This window comes from Vipera ursinii (assembly GCF_947247035.1).
Source record: "Vipera ursinii genome assembly, chromosome: 11".
NCBI lineage: Eukaryota > Metazoa > Chordata > Lepidosauria > Squamata > Viperidae > Vipera > Vipera ursinii.
The window spans coordinates 18556723-18575313 of record NC_139524.1 but is presented as its reverse complement, the minus strand read 5'-3'; the positions used below and the strand labels follow the sequence as shown (position 1 = coordinate 18575313).

The 18591-nt window shown below is 45.4% G+C and overlaps 1 protein-coding gene across 1 annotated transcript in view; it reads left to right on the top strand.

Moving 5' to 3' along the window:
• The window catches only part of LINGO1 (leucine rich repeat and Ig domain containing 1), a 204108-nt gene that overhangs the window by 126619 nt on the left and 58898 nt on the right, over positions 1-18591 (top strand). The window lies entirely within an intron of this gene.

Below are 18591 nucleotides of genomic sequence, written 5' to 3'. Positions count from 1 at the left end.
TTCCATTGGCTGATATTATTATTATTATTATTATTATTATTATTATTATTATTATTATTATTATTATTATTATTGTTGTTGTTGTTGTTGTTGTTGTTGTTGTTGTTGTAAGTAGTAGTAGTAGTAGTAGTAGAAATTTCCAACAAAAGACTGTCAAGAGGCACCATTCAGAGGGTAGATTTGATGACCCTGGATGGTCAAGCTGTAGATTTTTCTTCTCTTACATTTCATCCTTCTTGTTCTGTGACAATTGTTGGCCCCTTTTTTTCCAGCCTGCACCACTCTCTTTGTGTCTTTCTCCAGGACACTCAGAAGAGGCAGGAGCAGGTTTCAGCTTGTACTGTATGTACAGAATCCTAGATTGAAATTTGTGAACTGTCAATTTGATAAGGCAGTGTGTGTGAGACAGCAAACATCAGAGCTGGCTGTTCTCTGGCAATTTCCCAGCTTGACAGCTCTCTGGAGGGAACAAAGAGAGGTTTCAGAGCAGAACAAAATTTAGTTCCTTAATGGAAAAAAAAATCATCAGGATGATTCCAGCGTCCCTTTCTCTGGCTGTGGGTTGGGGTGGGGGGCTTTAAAGAAGCCAAATGCAGCTATATGTGTTAGGCACGAAGAGTCAGGAGCCTTCGTTGAGTTGTAATTAAGCTGTTTGATTTCTCATGCTCAAGAATCTAGTCAGCTAACAGTCAGCGCTAAATTGCTACTAGATGAAGAGTCAACAGAATTCAAGAGGGGATGGACTTGGATCATTTGTGGAAATGTAAGGACTCCAGGCTGATTCTTTTATGGTTTTCCAAAATCAGACCTAGGGAACTTAAGGCCACGGTCCTTTAAATTAGTGGAGGGTTGAACTTAACACAATCCTTTAAATAAGTTCACCTCCTGCTTGGAGAAAAAGACAGGAGAAGAACTAAAAGTTGAGAAAAATGGCCTTGTTCGTGCAATATCTTAGCCAGATCTGTTTAGGATTGCCGTGAGCGGATGACCCCATGATGGTCGTGTGAAGTCAGCCAACAGGGGTTCAATGGTATAAACCAGGGGTCTTCAAACTCGGCCCTTTTATGACTCATGGACTTCAATTCCCAGAATTCCTCAGCCAGCGTGCCTGGCTGAGGAATTCTGGGAGTTGAAGTCCATGAGTCATAAAAGGGCCGAGTTTGAAGACCTCTGGTATAAACCGTAGTTAAGCATACCACGGTCTAATGTTGCGTGCTATAATCAGGTGCCCCTTGAAAAGCGTCAGTCTCTTTGGCCGTGAAATTTTGGAAGCTGCAATCCTAACAAGTCTAAAGGCTGATATACTGTATTGTGCAAACATCTGCGTGGATTGTTTATACCAGCATGGACTAAAGGCAGGTTTCCCATTGCTGAAACAGAAGAAGAAATAAAATGGATGCCGGATATAAAATTGGGGAGGGTTTTGTGTAGTTTTAACCCAGCCAGGAGAGAAGGCTGGGAAAGAGAATGAGCACTGCAAGTCAAAATAATCGAAAGCTTTATCCCTTCAGTCAGAGAGGGAAAAAAGCAGGTTTATTTATAGAAACATGTCTATCCAGGGATGGTCTGTCAATGCAGAGGTCAGCACTTTCCTGGAGAACCAACAGCATAAATTGTCAGGTAGAGAAAACATTACATCCGCCAATAACTTCATTTTTGGAGCACTCTGCAGTGAGAAAGAAGAGAGAATTCAATGGGAGACAGAGCTCTCCATCTAGTCCCAGAAACTGCCTATGGCCTGACTGTTGCCTTAAAACTATCTGCTGCCACCTGAAAGGGTAATTGTCTTCTTTGGCAGCAAAACTGAAAGAAGGGATTTCATGGGAAGTAAAATTGGACAGACTGATGCTGGACGATCACTTAATGTGGCTCTGATAGATATTTCTAGGTGATAAAAGAAAAAGAGAGATGGATGAGTTGATAGATAGATAAATAGATGAAGGTAGTATAGATGGAATGGAATGGAATGGAATGGAATGGTATAGATAGATTAGATTAGATTAGATTAGATTAGATTAGATTAGATTAGATTAGATTAGATTAGATTAGATTAGATTAGATGATTAGATTATGGATGGATGGATGGATGGATGGATGGATGGATGGATGGATGGATGGATGACAGGCAGGCAGAGATAAGATAAGATAAGATAAGATAAGATAAGATAAGATAAGATAAGATAAGATAAGATAAGATAAGATAAGATAAGATAAGATAAGATAAGATAAGATAAGATAAGATGATAAGATAAATGGATGGATGGATGGATGACAGACAAACAGACACATAGCAACTGAGGGCAGGACAAGAAGTAATAGGTGAAAACTAATCAAGGAGAGAAGCAACCTGGAACTAAGGAGGAATTTCCTGACCGTGAGAACAATTAATCAGTGGAACGGCTTGCCTCCAGAAGTTGTGGATGCTCAGACTCTGAAGATTTTCAACAAGAGATTGGGACAACCATTTGTCCAGAATTGTATGTGTGGGGGGGTGTCTCCTGCTCGAGCAGGGGGTTGGACTAGGAGACCTTCAAGGTCCCTTCCAACTCTGTTATTCTGTACCTGTCTCTTCTGCCAACCTGTGGTTCTCCAGGGTTCACAGCCTAGGAAACTGGATGTAATCAGAAATGGGTTCCTTTTTTCTTTCTTTCTTCTCTCCGTGACCAAGTGGGGCGTGAGTTCCCATCTTGACAGTTCTGTGTTCACCCAAGGATGGTGTGTTAATGCTTAAATGAGGAGAAAGGGGTGGTTGGTTGAAGGAAGCCAGCGAAGTCATGGGGTTGTTGAGTCTTTTTGTTATGCAATCTGATCTTTCACGCTTAATTACCTCCTGACATGAACAAAAGGGGTGAGAAGGAGCTGTCTTTCTTTAAAAAGGAAAAGAAAGCGTTCCGAGGGGAGGGGGAGATAACTTTCTATGAAATATTTAAGGGGTTCTGCTTCTTCGGAAAAGCCAACCTGAGCGAAGGGCTCCTGTTTGGCCTTGTTAATTGAAAACACAAGGTACTGTTGGGTTCATGAATTCATTGCCCGTCCTCCCAACGTGAAAAGAACCTCATCAGCTCCATAACTCGGCAAGCTTGTCTCAGTTCAACCATGTTAATTTGAGTTTCTCCCTGTTTCTGAGCTCATTAGCAGCTTGGTTCACACTTGACAGTGTGGCGAAGGGAGAAGGGTGTGCGTAATTTGTACAGCAGGTGTTGTGCGACCCTGGCGTGGGCTTTAGGGGTTGCTTTGATGCCCCCATTTTCTTCTGTCGTTCCCATCCGCATGGAGGACAAGATCCTATATCCAGGGGTCTTGAGATTGGACTGATTAACAACATAGATTTCTTAGTTCTTGTGCCAAGGTTGAATCAAAGCGGTTCAGCCCTTCGTAGCAACATGCTCACTCTGGGTGAGGAGCGTCCAACCTTGGCAACATCAAAGCTTTGTGGACTTCAACTCCCAGAGTTCCTCAGATTTTCTGGGGAAATCTGGGAGTTGAAGTCCACAAGTCTTAATGTCACCAAGGTTGGACACCCCTGTTCCAGATATTTTCTTTTTCCTTCTAGTGGGACCAATGAGATAATTCACCTTTTATGTCCCACGCTCCTCTCTTTAAACGAAAGGTTCAAAACCCCCAGCAGCCCCATTGCTACAGAAAGACATCAAATGTCTGTAGATTGTCCTTCAACCTTAATACAGATACTTCCTGACTTGCAGCTATTCATTAGGGATGGAAGGAAGGAAGGAAGGAAGGAAGGAAGGAAGGAAGGAAGGAAGGGAGGGAGGGAGGGAGGGAGGGAGGGGAAAGGAAGGAAGGAAGGAAGGAAGGAGGGAGGGAGGGAGGGAGGAAGGGAGGGAGGGAGGGAGGGAGGGGAAAGGAAGGAAGGAAGGAAGGAAGGAAGGAAGGGAGGGAGGGAGGGAGGGAGGGGAAAGGAAGGAAGGAAGGAGGGAGGGAGGGAGGGAGGAAGGAAGGAAGGAAGGAAGGAAGGAAGGAAGGAAGGAAGGAAGGAAGGAAGGAAGGAAAACAAATACATTACTGGAGAGTTGCCCACCTATTATGGCCGCTTAACTCCTAACATAGCAAGCTTTCTCCAAGGAGCAAATCTGGAAACGGTATCTCGGTTTCCTTGGTGTGCAAAGGCTATTCAAATCTAATAAAAAGTCTTGGCCCATATTCTTGGCTGTTATTCACATTCCTTCCATGAGCAATCACTGCAAAGGGGGCCAACCTGACGTGCCTTTTAAATATATATATATATATATATATATTTTCTCAGTGAATTAACCAAGAACAGGGTGTTGGCCCAAATCTGGGTTTTCAAGAGACTTCAGCGAGCCTCTGAATAATTGCAAGGCCTGTGCGTAGCCTTCTCGGTGCGCCTGCCAAGGGGAACCCTTCCAACTCTCCGCAGCGTCCTGGAGAGAGGAGGCTGGTCTTTTCATCCTCAAATAAAACAAACACGGAACAAAGACGGCGATCGTATTGCGTTTCATCAATGATATTGCCCTTTATCTGAGCAATAATTAGTAATTCCACCGGCACAAAGGGATAATTCATAATTGCATTGTTTTCAGGGAGCTTATTAATGTCATCCAGGACAATAGCAGCACAGAGGGGAGGGGTTTGGGTGAGTGGGCGAGAGGAGAAGCATGTCAGCCTGGGCAGAAGGAAAGACGGGGAACGGAAAAAAGAGAATAAAAAGGCATCTAGAAAGCTTGGAAATGGCAGGAAATGGCCATCTTTTCTTCTTCTTCTTCTTCTTCTTCTTCTTCTTCTTCTTCTTCTTCTTCTTCTTCTTCTTCTTCTTCTTCTCCTCCTCCTCCTCCTCCTCCTCCTCCTCCTCCTCTTCTTCTTCTTCTTCTTCTTCTTCTTCTTCTTCTTCTTCTTCTTCTTCTTCTTCTTCTTCTTCTTCTTCTTCTTCTTCTTCTTTTTCTTCTTCTTCTCCTTCTCCTCCTCCTCCTCCTTCTCCTCCCTTCTACTTCTACTCCTCCTTCCTTGTCTAGATCAAAATTTAAACTGCTAGAAAGAAGCCACTTTCTTGGCGTTGGCCAAAAATAAGGCAACTGGATTTTGTTTTATCTTAAGAAAGAAAGAAAGAGAGAGAGAGACAGAGAGACAGAGAGAGACAGAGAGAGAAAGAAAGAAAAAGAAAGAAAGAAAGAAAGAAAGAAAGAAAGAAAGAAAGAAAGAAAGAAAGAAAGAAAGAAAGAAAGAAAGGGGGAGGGAGGGAGAGACAGAGAGAAAGATAAAAAGGAATCAGGTGCCTTCATTTGCATCTCTCCTGGGGCTGAAGAAGGAACTGTTGAATGAGAGTTAATATTGAGGAATTTAAACAAGTTCATCCAGCGAAGCCATTAGAGTCTCTGGGGGGAACGGTAGAAAATCTCAAGCAGTTGGCTTGAAGCCAGCATTTCTGGCATTTCTTCTTTCCTTCCTTCCTTCCTCCTCCTTCTCCACCCCCACACTCTCTTTCCACCCCTCCCTTCCATCTATCCTTCCTCCTTCCTCCCTCCCTCCCTCCCCCTCTCCCTTCTTTCTTTCCTTTTTTCTTCCTTTTCCTCGCTTCCTCCTTTCTCCTCTTCCTTTCCTGCCCTACCCTATCCTTCCCTTCCCGTCCATCTCCCTCCCTCTTCTTTCCTTCCTTCCTTCCTTTTCCTTTCCCTCCTTCCTCCCTTCAAGGTTGACCCGTACATTATCCACACTGAGGGTTGCATGCAGAGTGCTTGACCTCAGTGAGGATTGCCATTGCAACAAGATAGCTACAAAGCATAGCAAGACTCGGGATTTCCCCCCCCCCCGCCCCCGCCTTCCCTTTAAAAGCAGAGATGGTCCCCCGTGTAGCCTCGGAAACTCTCAAAAGCATATCCCAAAATCCAAAGAGTTGGCACTCTGACCAACAGCTGCATCTCGACCCATCGACTGAGCTGGACCTTGCAAATTAGGCGGTTTATTTAAAGGCAGGAACGGAATCGTGTTCCCTCACTTTCCCCCCCCCCCTCCATAGTAGAGCCGCGAGCCTGGATACAACTGCGTTGGGCTCTGCAGTCAAATTAATAGTAGGAGTTATCTGTGAATGGGACTCTTTGCAAAGAATGTAAACATAAATCCCTGGGAGACACCAGCAGCAGGTTCTCACTCCCAAGAGGTTCAGCATCTCCTAATTAGCACCAAACAGGCAAGAGAGGGGAGGGGGAAAGAAGACAGAACTACTTCGAGGCAAGGGTCTTTTTCCAAAGCCTTGATGGAAGGGCTGAGTTTTGAAGGGGAGTGTTGAGGCAGGGGTCCTTTGGGGAGGCCCTTGGCTTCATTGGCCCAACAGAGGCGACTCCTGGGCATGTCCAGGCGGCCTTCAGCCTGGAGAGGGCAGTCACAGAGAGCTGGGGGGTCAGCCTATATTTCCAAAGCACCTGAAGGCCAGACTAACGGATAGAAAGGGATCAAGGAGAGAAGCAACCCAGAAATGAGGAGAAATTTCCTGACAGTGAGAACAATCAGCCAGTGGAACAGAAGTTGCCTTCAGAAGTTGCGGGAGCTTCATCCCTGGAAGATTTCAAGAAGAGACTGGACTGCCATCTGTCGGAAACGGTGTAGGCTCTCCTGCTTAGGCACTGGGGGGGGGGGGCGGCGGGTTGGACTAGATGACCTACAAGGTCCCTTCCAACTCTGTTCTTATTCTTAACCTTTCCAAGATCCGTTTCAGGCATGGAGGAAGCCAGCAAAGCGAGGGAAATCAGCAAGAATAAGATGCAGATCAAAGGTTCACGGCAGCTGGTCGAAAAGCTTTTAATGTGTAGCCCCAGAGCAAAGAGGAAGCACACACGGGGGATTCTTGATGTGCTTTGCCCCGTCTTCTCCGGCAAATGGTGTCAATCTGACATCACGGCAGAGAAAGCGACTTTCTTAACACCTTCCTTGAGTCCCCTCAGAGTGTTACGGGCAGAGAGGGAGGCGGGAAAGGTGGGCTTTTGATATTCTTAAGTGCCTTCTTTACTTATCGGAGTCCTTATTTCCTTCCAGAAGGCTGTGGGGCCAGCACGTTACCCTGGGTTTCCTGTAGTATGGGAAATGGGCCCGTGGTGGTTTATAAACCATGGGTTCTTCCACCTCCCTCTTTTCCAAGCTCCGTTATCCAAGATCAGAAGCATTCTTTACACCCTTTCATTAGTGCTCAAACAGGGGGGTACATACAGGTAGGCTTTGGCTACTGATGGCCTCTTTTCAGTGACCATTCGTGGAGGAGGAGGAGGAGGAGGAGGAGGAGGAGGAGGAGGAGGAGGAGGAGAAAAGGAGGAGGGGGAGGAGGGGAATGAGAAGGAAGGGAGGTGAGGGGGAGGAGATAGATAAGGAGGAAGAAAAAGAAGGGGGAGAGGGAGGAGGAGATGAGGAGGGGGAGATAGAAGAGGAGGAGGAGGAGGAAGAAGGAGGAGGAGGAGGAAAAAGAAGGAGGGAGGGGGAGGGGGAGGAAGAGGAAGAAGAGAGTAAGGGAGAAGGAGGAGGAAGAGGAAGAGGAGGAAGGAGGGGTAGAAGGAGAGGGAGGGGAGGAAGAGGAGGAAGAAGAGGAGGGGAGGGGAGAAGGAGGAGACCCCTAGCTGCCCACTGCTACCCCAGGATGACCCTCTCTATACCCCTGTTGAGGTCCACGTTAGCCATGAAACCTTCCGCCAGAGTCGACGGGTTCCTCCTCGAAGGACCCCCGTAAAGTCCATCCTGATTTTCTGGCTGGAGGGCGGATTCCTCTGGGAAGTTGTTTAACTGCTCCTGTAAACCACAAGGGCAGATTAACCCTAATCTCCCATCATCCAGGCACGACATCTTTGCCCTCCGTATCCAGAGCTATTTTACAGCTAATTGAAGTCACTCAGGATTAATACCAGTAGGAGCCCAATGGCTCTGGGTCAAGATATAACTATTTCCACCACCCCCCACCCCCAGGGTTTTGCATACTGTTGGCTTCCGTGCATTAAATATAATTCAGCCTCTGCGAAAGGGATTTTTGCTGACAAAATAACGCCCTCTTTTCTTGCTTTTCTCCCATTCCTTTTTTCTTTCTTTCCCCTTCCTGGTCTACTTTCTAGCGGATTTGGCAAGGAGAGAAGGGTGGGGAAGGAGGAAGGGAGGGTGGGCATACAGGATCACTCATAATTTGGTGTATAATTGTAATTAATCAGTAAAACCACAATCTTCCTCTTCCTCCTTTTCCTTTTGACAGCCCTTCATTTATTTATTTGTTTTAATTTTAATCCCATTTATATCCCGCCCTTCTCTGAAGACTCAAGGCGGCTTACACTCTAAGCACAAATCAATGTGCTTAGCAATAGCCTTCATTCTATGTATATGCCTGCTTATTAGGGCTTTTGCCCCCCCCCCCCAGCGGCATTATTACAAAGTCAGCTTAATTGCCCCCAACAATCTGGGTCCTCATTTTACCTACCTCGGAAGGATGGAAGGCTGAGTCAACCTTGAGCCTGGTGGGACTCGAACCTGCACTAATTGAAGGCAGCTGGTGTTACTTAAGGAGGCATTAGCCCACTGCTCCACCAAGGCTCTTTAGACCGCTAGGTGTTAAGCCACACTAACAGGAAAAATGGAGGGTGGTGATGGGGGGGGGGAATGCAAAAGTAAATATTCCTACAACACTTCAAATATATATATATATATATATATGTATCAGTTTGAAAGGGCTCCTAGTAAAGGTATGGAAGCATAAGCAATTTAAAAATAAAATTCCTCTGCCTCCATAGGTTGCAGAGGAGAAAATTGGGCAGAAGCCAAGGGGGATAAAAGTCTCCCTAGGTCATTTGGGGTGTTTTGCCCTAAGACAATAACCAAACTGTGCCATATTAATATTTCTGGGAGTATTGATAAGCAGCACGAAGGCTTTTTCTGAAGAAACAGACCTGCAATTTAAATGGTTTAAGAGACCATCTTAAATAGATTTTTCCCTGCAGGCTTCCCGGTTTAAAAATTGTCCGCTTCTAAGAAAGCCGGGAGATCGCACGCCATGAATATTGAACACTTCCAAGTTGCCAGATCAGACAATCGGAGACCATTCTTCATTTCACCGAAGAACTTTCACTGTATATCTTCTCTACCTTACCTTTCAAAATCCTCTTGGTTGATCACCCTCTGGAGAAGTTAGGATCAACCGTTTGGATCCAGGCCTGGAATCCTTCACTGCTCAACTTGGCTTCGGGTTTCCAGTGTCGGCTTCCACCTGGCTGAGTTGCAAGGTTCATATTAAAACTAGACCGGCTATTAAAGCTTGCTTATTAATATTAATAACTAGCTAACCAGTGGAGGAATTAAATGGAAAGAAGTGTGGCTGTTGCCCACAGCTGAGGCTTCGGCTCCAGCCACCAAAGTCAGACATTCCATCTTCTCCCCAGGGTGCCCGGATCTCCTTGATCCTAAATCTGCTGTGTAGTCCTTATCAGCCACAACTGAGCCCAAGTGAGACATTTTTTTCAGGGGCTTTTGCTTCGTTTTATGACCTTTCTTGACACACTTGTTAAGTGAATCACTGCACTTGTTAAATTAGTCACACGGTTGTTTACGTCAGAGGTCCCGGTTCCGTGGAGAGAGGTTTTTACGTGGACCGAAGAGTGCGTGGTTTTGTGTGCTGTCTGCATCCCATGGATGGGGCTTTGCTTCTTTGTGTGAACCGGTTGGTGGCATGCCGCGACCCGGTACCAGCCCATGTACCGGGGTTTGGGGACCCCTGGTTTAAGTGAGTCTGGCTTCCTCATTGACGTGGCTGGTCAGAAGGTCGCCAAGGGGGATCATGTGACCCTGGGACACTGCAATTGTCATAAAGAGAAGTCAATTGACAAGCGTCTGAATTATGTGACCGTGGGGATGCTGCAACGGTTGTAAATGTGAAAGACGCCCATAAATCACCTTTTCCAGTGCTTTTTGTAAGTTTGAACAGCCACTAAATGAACGGTTGTATGTCGAGAATTACCGGCACAGCAGTTTTGTAATCAAAGAAAAGATCAATCTCATGGCTCCTTAGATCATGGAATTAAGTACGCATTTTGGTGCCCGGATCTCCTTGATCCTAAATCTGCTTAATTCAGAGAAATTTTACAGGTAGGGACGAGATGGCTATTTCTTGGGCTGAGCAAAAGGGAGGTGTGAACGTTAGAGAGTGTGAATGGAAGCGCCACGTAACAAATGCTGGCAGATCCCTAGCAGGCTGGGGGTGCAGGATGTGTGGGCGCCCCATTTAAGGGTGCAAACGATCCAGCTAGTCCAAACGCAGATGAACGCCAAGGAGTGTGTAGGTGTGCCTGTCAGGACAAATCTGTTCCAATGGCGGGTGGTTGGGAGATGAAACAGGCTGGTTTCCCAAACTTCCTCTCCTGAAAAGTTTTTTTTTCCCTGGGTGGACTCCAGTGTCTCTTCTCCTGCACAGGTGCTCCCTCAATTTGATTTGGGCAGTCTCATGGCACTGGTGCCAAGCATGAGGTGTGCCAGGTTGGAGCAGCACAACGGTGACCCAGATTTAAGCCCTGACTCAGCCACCCTGGGTCATCAAGGTCACCTGATAGAGAGAGGAAAAAACCTAAGGACCAGCCCAGTTACACACCGTGGCTTTTTAACTGCCAAGCATTGGAAGCTGAGATTTGCCTGGCCCTTCAGGGTTCTCCTCTCTCATGCGCTGCTTGGTGAAAGTTTATAGAAGTGGTTTTTAGAAATACTTCTGTATACTTCATTGATTTCGATCAGCTTCTCTTGTAACGTTGCTCTGTGGCTGTTAGCTGTTAATCACAGTTGTGAGAAAGGAGGTGTGCTCAGTCTGGGCTGACCAAGGTTGTGGTTAACAGAAACCTAGGTTGGGAAATCTTGACCTTGTTGGTCAGTTGGATTGACTTGTTACAAAGGTGGGGATCTGATCATGAAACTGTGCCACAATAGTGTTGGTCTTCCTTCTTCTCCTTCTCTTTCTCCTCCTCCTCCTCCTCCTCCTCCCTCTTCCCTTTCTCCTTCTCCATCTCCATCTCCTCCTCTTCCTTCTCCTTCTCCTTCTCCTCCTCCATCTCCATCTCTTCCTCCTCTTCCTCCTCCTCCTCCTCCTCTTCCTCTCATTCTCAAACAGCTTCAGCACCTCTGTAATAGCAGCCTGAAGTCCACTGAAGACTGAATAGCTATTGACTCACCATTGTTTCTGTGGAACCATGAAAGTATGCTTTCTTTATTCAAGGCCAGGAAACGAAGTGGAGTGAGGAGCTGTATAAAATAAGAGTTCACCTTGTAAGTTTGCCATTTAAAACAAGGGAGAGAAATTCCACCTTGGATTTCATCTCTTTCCTTCTGCTGCTGAGCTTTTGACCCTTAAGCCAGCTGGCTATTACTTCCTGGCACCGTGCTTTGTTCATGGACAGATTGAACCATAATAGGGATGGAACAGCTTTCATGATCTCTCCTGCATTTTAGCTTATTTCCAGACAAGACCAGAATTGTGTGACAGGTGCAAAATTCCAGCCCAAAGGAGGATAGTGCAAAGTCAAACGTTCTACCATTCTCTGACATCTCTTTGTAGGCGTATCATCTGGAGATATGGAGAAAAAATACATCCCATCATTAGAAAAAAGGAGGTTAAATTCCACTCCTGCAGTGATTTAAGTACATCTCTGATATGACCACTTCCATACATATTTAAGAGCTTGGGGATGAAAAGTAGTAAAAAATCTCCTGTCTCCACTAACTTGAAAAAAATTAACTCCAGCTACCATTTCGCAGCAGAATGTCTGCTGACATGGACTGTAGCTCCACTTCCTAAGTGGGTGGATTTTAAAGAAGGGACTAATTTATTTAAGGGCTTGCTTCCCACTCAAACTTCCAAAGAAGATCTGGTTAAAAGCAGTTTGGAAATGGTAGGAGCCAAGGTAGGTGTCTCAAAGCAAAGCACTCGGGTTTTAAAGGCCTCCTAGAGAAAAATTAGAGGTCTCAGAATATTCTGGATCGATCAAGCCAAGACCACCATCATCCACAGGTCAGAAAGGTGCCATGGTTGCCCACCCCTGTCCTGGGATGCAATTCTTTATGCTGAGGTGGCCATTGCAAAGCAAGATCCCAAAGACATGGGCTCTCTCTGATTCCCAGAGTCATGGAACTGAAGGAAACAGGAGACATTTTTGGATGTTAATAAGATTTGCCCACATTTCATCAACCTGACAGAAAAGCATTGAGTTGTCAAAAATGCAAATTTGGGGAAGCAAGCAAAGAGTCCTGGAGGCAACTTAGCAGCTAACAAATTGAAAATGGTTAAAGTTTCCATCGGGTACCTGCTCAATTCATCACACGCCCTTGATGAAGTGAGCCGTGATCCACAATGATAACCAATGTTTTTCGTCCTTAAATGCTTGGCACGTTTTGTGGCCCCTGACAGCCACCGCAACAATGTTGGAGCCTCCAGACCTTCCAACGCTTGTGGGGAAATGAAACGGAGTGTCGTGATTTGCATCACTCTAGGAAGAATAAAAATCTAGTTTTCGTGTCCCCATCTTTGCAACCGGTTTTTGCACTGTTGACCTCAAATGGCCCCCTCTGTGCTTCTTCTGCCTTTTAATGGAGCCTTCACCAGTGACATGCCGAATCCTTTCAGTGCTGGAAATAACTGTATTTATTGCATTTGGCCTGGGCAGGGTAGAAGGAAGATGGCATTTTATTGAAAAAGATGAAATGAAAAATGAAGCTGATCCATGTTCTTGGATGAGATCTGGGGTGGGAAATCTAGAATAGCCCAAAAAATAAAAATAAAAAGTATAGATAGGGATAGGCGACTCTGTGGGGGTGAGCTTGGCATGTAAACGCACACACAATCACATAGAAAGCCTAGTTCCATTGCTATTGAGCAATACAGCTAGTCCCCGACTTTACAAAATTCATTTAGTGACTGTTCAAAGTTACAACAGCACTGGAAAAAGTGACTTAGGTTCGCACACTTACGACCGTTGCAGCATCCCCATGATCAAAATTCAGATGCTTGGCAACTGATCCATGTGTGCAATGGTCGCAGTGATCCCTGGGGTCACGTGATCCCCTTGGGCAACCTTCTGACAGTCAGTGGGGAAGCCAGACCCACTTAACAACCGTGTGACTAACTTAACAACTGCAGTGATTCATTTAAAAACCGTGGCGAGAAAGGACGTAAAGCGGGGCTAAACTCACTTAACATATTTCTCGTTCAGCAACAGAAATTTGAGCTCATTTGTGATCGTAAGTCAACACCACCTGTATTTCTTTGCTGGGCATAACCAAAGAGATAGCATTATTTTCATCCTTGAGGGCTTTGAAAACACACGTGCTTCCTATGCACGGCTAACATGACGGGCGAAGTTAGGAAAGTCCAAGTTAACCTACAGAAGGGAAAGCTGTCAATGAGTAGTCTGCTCAGAGGTCAATATCACAACCAGATCCCTCGTTTAAGGATCAAATTGTATTCATCCTGCCGAGTTCATTCGGCACTCGAAAATTTGCGTAAGGCCCTTGTGGTGGACCTGCCCAATGGCTGCACCTCTTTTGGCCTTCCACAGACCCCGCGTAGATTAAGCTTCACACTGGCTAAGAGAATTGGGAACACAGAGTAGCCTCCCTCGTGTGCACCCACCCGCCAAATTCATATTTATAGCTTCACACACACTGAGTAGTGGAGGATTAGCCTCTCTCTGTAGATATGAAGGCTATGCAATGATCGTTAAAGCTGTTTCTTCCAATCTGCAGCTGGATGGGGAAAAATAAACTGTGCCTGCGAACATTGGAGGGCGGTGCTATCTTGGCACCTGGCTGGGGACATTTGTAATACTTGAGTAACGTCCTTCCTTTGCTTCAGCCAGGTGTAGCAGGCTAGCCAAGATCCATGGGAGCTCGGGTCTTCCTTATAAGGCCTACCACTTTTCCCAGCTCGGGATTGGGAGCAGGTGATAGGAACTTTGGAAGTAAGATGGAGATATGACTCAGAAAGAGTAGAGTAGAGTAGAGTAGAGTAGAGTAGAGTAGAGTAGAGTAGAGTAGAGTAGAGTAGAGTAGAGTAGAGTAGAGTAGAGTAGAATAGAATAGAATAGAATAGAATAGAAGAATAGAATAGAATAGAATAGAATAGAATAGAATAGAATAGAATAGAATAGAATAGAATAGAATAGAATAGAATAGAATAGAATAGAATAGAATAGAATAGAATAGAGGTTGAACAACCATTTGTTTGGGATAGTATAGGGTCTCTCTTTGATGAGTTTCCAACCATTGTTTCTCGTCCTTCCCTCTGATGCTTTGGTAAACAACCTGGCCTCCTCTGCCTTGTGGCAGCCCCTCAGATACTGGAATCTGAGTAGAATTGGTCTTGTACCTTTGGAGATTTCAATTGTGTTTATTTGGAGATCTCAGATATGTTACATTGAAGAAGCTTCTTGGATGAGAAGCAAAACCTCTTCAAAGAAAGACAAAGTCCAGTTGCCTCGTAAAAACAAAGCACCTTTGGGACAACCATGACTTGGATGACTGAGAATCTCCATAGACGTTTAACTGTGTTTATTGTTTCTTCTTGGTGTTTTACCTATATTTCTCCTACTGCATTCGCCTCCTAGTAGCAAGGAAATCTTGCATTTAAACGTCGGGAGCAAGTGAGTAACTGGTCCAGGACTTTGTGGATCGTTCGTATAACCAGACAGGCCTTGTCGCAGCAAATATTCTTTTAGTTGAACCTAACCAGGGAGGACAGTGGCTGAATTTTGCACATCAACCATCATCAGCCCTACTCAACATGACACATCCAACCAAGATACTTAAAGATCTAGGAAGTACATTCGTATCACCTGCTAAATTTGATTAGCACCAAGAGCAATAGGATTTGGGTCTCCTTGGCAGGTCAAGACACTGTGTGAGCCTTGATGGAAAAGTTTGATCTGCCTTTTTGTCATGCAGGGCCTGGAATGTAGCAGAACCAGGCAAGGACCCATAAGCTATCTTTACACCCGACGTTGTAAAGATGCATTGCTCTTAATCAAAACCCAATTTTCTTGTAAAAGCAGTGATAACTGTGGATGAAGTTCAGTACAGAGTCGACTAATGAGGTATTTCCTCTGAGCCGGGCCTGCGTAAGGCAACTGCTAACATGGTGGAAGCAAAATGCCCCGTATAATGGAACAATCAAACGGATGCTTCTTATTCAACAATTCTCTTTAACAGAGGGAGCCATCTTTGATGTCGGGCTGAAAACTCTACGCCCAATTTGTGCATGAAGGTTTGACAAGCAAGAGGAAGGAAAAAGGCAAATGGTGCTCTATAAATAAAAGAAATCCAATTTATCAAAGTACTCGTCTCTCTTGGCTTGAACGGGCAAAGCTGAGCAGGGTGGAATCTGGTTATTACTCGCATTAATAGCATCGTAGGTTCAGTTGGGAAGTTTTTTAAAAAAAGACTGGTTGATGTTATCCCAGCCCTAAAAAAGTGATTTACGACTAGTTCTTGCACTTACGACCATCACTGCATCCTTACAGTCATGTGACCACGATTTTGGCACATGCCAACCAAAAATATATTTATAACAATTGCAGCATCCCAGGGTTACATGATTGCCACCTGCAACCTTCCCAGAGACCGTCCGAGGGAATGCCGGGTGGGGGGAGAGCAGGATTCTCTCAACAACCTTGCAATTCATTTAAAGACCATGGTGATTCACTTAACAATCATGCAAAAAAGATTGTCCAATTGGCCTCGGTCACATGATGGCTCATTTAATGATGTGATGGCTCACTTAATGACCCCATCTGTTAGCAATGAATGTTCTGGTCCCATTAAGTCAAGGACAACCTGTATTTCTACATGGCTGCCCTGCCTACCAACGATGTCCTTGTCGCCCTTTTTTCTTGTTGTCTTCTCACCTCTGTCGACTGCATGAAAACCAGGCAGGAAAGCATTTTTGATCTCCTTTTGTTTGCACTGCTGGGATTGTTCAATTGCAGAGGACGGACGGAGAGGGGAGAGGGAAGGCAGACGAGAGAGAGGCCGACAGCTTTGTTCAGTCGTTCGTGTGTTCCATTTGTTCTCCATAGCGCATGCAGATATCCCAGTGCGGAGACAGAAAGCGCAACAGAGCCCTGTTCCCAGCATCTGGCCAAGCCTGGCTCAAATGTCTCCAAATGTTGGAATCCTGTCAAATGAACACTCTCCCCTTTGTCCTGCCTTTTTAATCTTGGTGCCAGAGACAAGGGCCAGCTTTGGAAATGATTTGTAGCTGAGCAGGTGTCATCACTGCTATGGCAGGCGATGACAGGAAGAAGTCTTTTTCAGACCAGCCCTTCCACTAGGATGTTGGTCCCAATAACTGTAGTTTCTCTATGATGCCCTTGTTGCGCAGGGTTTTGCTGCTGGTTTCGTGCTGGCAGAGAGCACGAAGCACAAAGCAACCAGACCCAATTGTGAATGATGAAAAATCAGTACAGTAGTGTTATTATCTACTCTCTGTGTTACAAGAATCTTCCCAGATTGCTTGCCTTTCCCTGGGAATGACCAGATAAAGCTTCATGGATCTTGGAGGAAATCAAGGAGATCATACTGTTTGTGGCTGTGCTAGGATTCCAAACTAGGGCCTGGCTTGACTCCTCCTTCCAGCCTAGTTGGCAATTGGCCAACAGGGAGGCAGGAAGGATCTATTCAATATCATGTCCAAAATTCCAAGCAGATTTGTTCGGTGCATGCACTTTGACCAAACACACAGAAAGCAGATCTTGTGAAAAGCTAGAGTCTTGGCAGTGGGTCTCGTGTGCTACAGGAGGGGGAAGAAAACTACCTATCTTATTGCATGGTGTAACTGCTAACTAAGGAAGGTCCTTTCAGCAGGCTAAGGGCCTATCCATTATCAAGTGAAGGGGAATGCAACAATTGGGCGCAGTGACCACCCCTTGTGTGATCAGGGAATTTGATCATAATTCTACTCTGGGAGGAAAACAAGAAGGGCTGCCTTTGAACCCAGAGGAGAAGACACCAGTGACTCCTTCAGGAGGTCTCCGGGTTCAGAGCTCTCCAAATCCTCCCTTGGCTCCATGTTCCATCCTTGAACCTTTTAGGAATCTGAGGTCAGCAGCAGGCTGTATTCCAGAGTCACCGTTGACTTCAGCCAGCAAGAATTCCATTCGTAGCCAGACTTCTAATGAAGCTACTTCGCGGGACTCTCCACTCCTCTTTATTTCACGCCTGCCAAGCAAATGCATTTCTCAGATGTGCCAGCTAGAAAGCAATTTCCATCTCCTCTAACATCTGCATTCTGTTGTCAGCAGTGACTACCCTAATGCGGGAGAGACACCAGTGAGCCTTTTTCCCCCTGATTTCTCAGTTACCTGTGGATCCCAGCATAAAACCTTCTAATGGGCAAACTCAGGTAGCATTAATTGCCCAGAAGTAAGGCAGTTTTCGCTGGCACACCAGCAGATGCTTAATGTGCAATTAACCCCCAACAGCATGGACCCAGTCACCCTCGACTTGCTATGATCCATAAAGTCAACATGTAACTAACACCAGAGAGGCAGCAGATAAGCCTTGGTCCAGCTGGGCACTTTGATGCGCGAGCTTTAGCTTTGTACGCAAGGGGTGTGCAGCCATATTTGAAGCCGCTCGAATCGCCCACGTCTCTGGCAGTATGATAAAGGAGAAGGAAACTCGGGTTGTTTAGCCTAGCGAAGAGAAGGCTTAGGGATGACATGATAGCAGTCTTCCAATACTCGAAGGGCTGTCTCCGAGGAGAGGCAGTCAATTTATTCTCTAAAGCACCTGAAGGCAGGACAAGAAGCGATGGGTGGAACCTCCTCAGGTTTTGTTGGGATGTGAGTCAACCTTGAGCGTACCACCACAGCACCTAATGTCATCTTAACTTGAACTGTGAGACGGCAATATGGTTCTGAAGTGATTACTCTTAAATATTGGACCTGGTTTGAACCTGTGCATATAAGCATCAAATAGGGTAAAGCAGGGGTCTTCAAACTCGGCTCTTTGGCACGCTGGCTGAGGAATTCTGGGAGTTGAAGTCCATGAGTCATAGAAGGGCCAAGTTTGAAGACCCCTGGAGTAAAGGGTTTGGAGAATCTGGGGCCCAAAAAGCAAAACCTCGTGCAAGGAATCAGAAACAGTGGAAAATCAAACAGTAAATCAAGATGAAGAATGACTATTGCCAATCCAAGCTTTTCAGCTTGAGAAAGAAGTATATGTTTATTGACTAGTAGACAAACTTAATTGTTATAGGGCAGGTACAATCAAGATGGAGACAGTACAAAATGAGTTTGACTGGCAACCACATAAGCACACCTATGATTTCCTTCCCACCTGCACCTTCTCCAGATCTAGAAGTGACCATTTATGGTTGATGTCAGGGTTTAAGCGCTTGAGGTGTTTCTGATTTAAACAGGGCAGGAAACTGGGGAATCATTATTTTGGCAGCAAAAAAAAATTCCCTGATGACAAAGGACTTTATATTGTAGCCATAGATGGATGTCTTCATGAAGTTATCAGGAATTCACATGAATCAAATTTTATTTGGGGGAAGGTTTTACCTTCAGCCTACAGCTGGTGGCAGCAACTAGCTGATCTTAGAAAGCAGAATCAGACCCAGGT